The sequence below is a fragment of the Blastomyces dermatitidis genome, assembly GCF_000003525.1.
Source record: "Blastomyces dermatitidis ER-3 genomic scaffold supercont1.3, whole genome shotgun sequence".
NCBI lineage: Eukaryota > Fungi > Ascomycota > Eurotiomycetes > Onygenales > Ajellomycetaceae > Blastomyces > Blastomyces dermatitidis.
Genome location: NW_025544776.1, coordinates 3,673,598 through 3,676,048, shown reverse-complemented (window position 1 = coordinate 3,676,048; position 2,451 = coordinate 3,673,598). Strand labels below are relative to the sequence as shown.

Sequence of the window (2,451 nt, the reverse complement as noted above, 5' to 3'; positions counted from 1 at the left end):
ATCTTTGTATATAAGATTTGAAATAGCCATGTTCTAGTTTCAGCTGTATTATAGATGAGAATATTTTCTTTTTACATTTAATTGAACAAGATTTCCACTTGGGTTTTATTTCAAATCTTGAATAATGTATACTCTTCTTTTATTTCTGCCAGCTTTCATTTCACTTATCTAAACAAGATTCTTTTATTTTTCTCTTTATAAAAGATCAGAACACAATTTTTTGAATAGATCTGCTTAATTCTACACTCTTTTTTACAGCTGAATCAGTCAATTCATTGTCATGAATATTCATATGAGCAGGAACTCAGTGCAGATGAATTCTCAGCTTTAATGTTCTTCTCTTTTGAATTTTTAAAACAGAGTTTAAGATCAGTTCAAGATTCATTTAATCATTATAAATCTGACTATTTCTAAGTCTTTTTAAAGCAGCTTAACTATCAGAGAATATTCATATCTCTTTTAAACAATTTTCTCTTTTATAAGATTTTATTTCAATGAGTTTGAAAGCTTTCACTATTACAAATAGTTCAGCATCAAAGACTTCACATTCAGAGCCTAGGTTTCAGAAATCTGAGATAAAATTAATATTATCTTCAGTAAAAGCAATGTCTGCATCTAATCTATTCAAGTTCTCATTTTTTAAGTCATCTGAATAAATCAGAATAGAGTCTTTTACATTGATTGTAGAAATTCTCTTCAAATGCTGTTCATATTCTTTCTCTTTTAATAGTTCACTTATTTATAAGTTTATAAGAGATTCAAGCTTTTTTCTCCAGAGAGATAACTTCTCATGATCAACTTTTTCAATATTTAAAGAAGAAAATTGATTTTTGATCAGAGAGCATAGTCTGTACAGTTGAGAAGACATTTTCTTTGAAGAATTATTTTCATTTCAATCAAGAAATCTATTTCAATTCAGTTCATTTTCAGAGTTAATTGATGAAAATGAAGAAGAGACTCTTTCTCTGATTATATAATTTAAGCTCATCTTTACAACTCTCAGAGCATAGTTCATACAGACTGTTTCAAATCTAATAGTAGAAGAAGAAATTAAAGCTTCAATTTTCATTGCTTTAATAGAAGATGATTTGAATGCTCTCAGAATTCTTCTCAAGACTCTGTTTTACAGACTTTAAAAGAGTTCAGTGAAATTCTCTTGATTATTTCACTAAACTTGAACTCCATAATCAGCTACTGATGTAATACAGGCTATATATAACTGTCTCATAGTCTGGAAGAATAGACTTCTCTCTGTATTTAATAGTCTGATTATGTTATTCAATAGTCTTTCTGCCTTGACAGTTCTTTGTTGAATGTGACTACGGGCGCTAGCCACCCGCAGAATGCACCTTAAGCTAATTACATTTAACCCTCTATAATTAACTGACCACCGTGTCCATCCTCTCGGGCCAGCCACTAATTTCCAGGGGTGTTAGTTAGTGGCTGTCATCACTCACTTGATGGTGTACACACCAAGCTTCCGGTTGCTGATCTCGGCCTCATTAGATGCCCATAGGCCTACCAATCAGCTGTCATGGCCTCGCCCTGTGTTAGGGACTAATCATAGGCTTGATGACTGCAGTTCTTCCTGCCAGTATTAGGGCTTGGCAGTGAGCTTGCAGGCTCGAGCCTATCAGGGTGCCCTGTCTAGGGCCTAGATGCGTGTCTAGGCCTGCTAGTTGAGTGGTTTTCAAAATCATTCTCTGTATTTGGGGGAGAGCTAAGCTCCGATGACAGCTCTAGTTAGGGACTTGCTTAAGTAGTGTATAACCACTACATTAGGCTTGGCTCTATATTGTTAGAACCTTGACGGGTGCACAGTAGAATAGTGGGACATTGACACCTCATGTCAGCTCTGGTGAGTGTTCGCAGGATCTCGCTTAACTAGTGGCTTGGCTTGCAGTAGAGAGTTCTACCCCGCACCAAGCCTTACTAATTAGGCTCAGCCTCTATTACATGGGGGCTTTCATGGGTAAGAAGTGGCAGGTGCCAGCAGTGAGATTCGAACCCACGCACCCCTAATGTGTGCGGCCTTGGTTACCAGTCTTACCAACTGAGCCACGCTGGCTCTGCTGTTATTGTTATTACTATGATTGATGCTGATGCAATGAATTGCTGATGTTCTTGATATACTACACAGATAAGATATCTTGATTAGAACTTTTCTGATTAAAAGCTTTCTATTGCAACTGACAGAATACTAATCAGACTAAGAAATAAAGAAGAACAGAGTGAGCTGAATGAGCTGAAAATGATCTTTACAGTGTATTATTATTGCAAGAAGAAGAAAGAAGAAAAGAAGGAAAAGAAAAATATAAGTCTTTATATATATTATTGATTCATCTTTGCAGATTATCATGTAATAAATGTAAATACTTTCATATTTTATCTCTGATTGTAATCAGCATATCTGATGAATTTCATTCATATCTTAATACTTTCTGCACAGGC

At 35.0% G+C, this 2,451-nt stretch overlaps 1 pseudogene across 1 annotated transcript; it reads right to left on the bottom strand.

Moving 5' to 3' along the window:
• Positions 1 to 1,987: 1,987 nt before the first annotated feature.
• Positions 1,988 to 2,068, bottom strand: BDCG_16682 (annotated as a pseudogene). Its single transcript has one exon. The product of its transcript is annotated as a tRNA-OTHER (tRNA).
• Between the last annotated feature and the right edge of the window lie 383 nt (positions 2,069 to 2,451).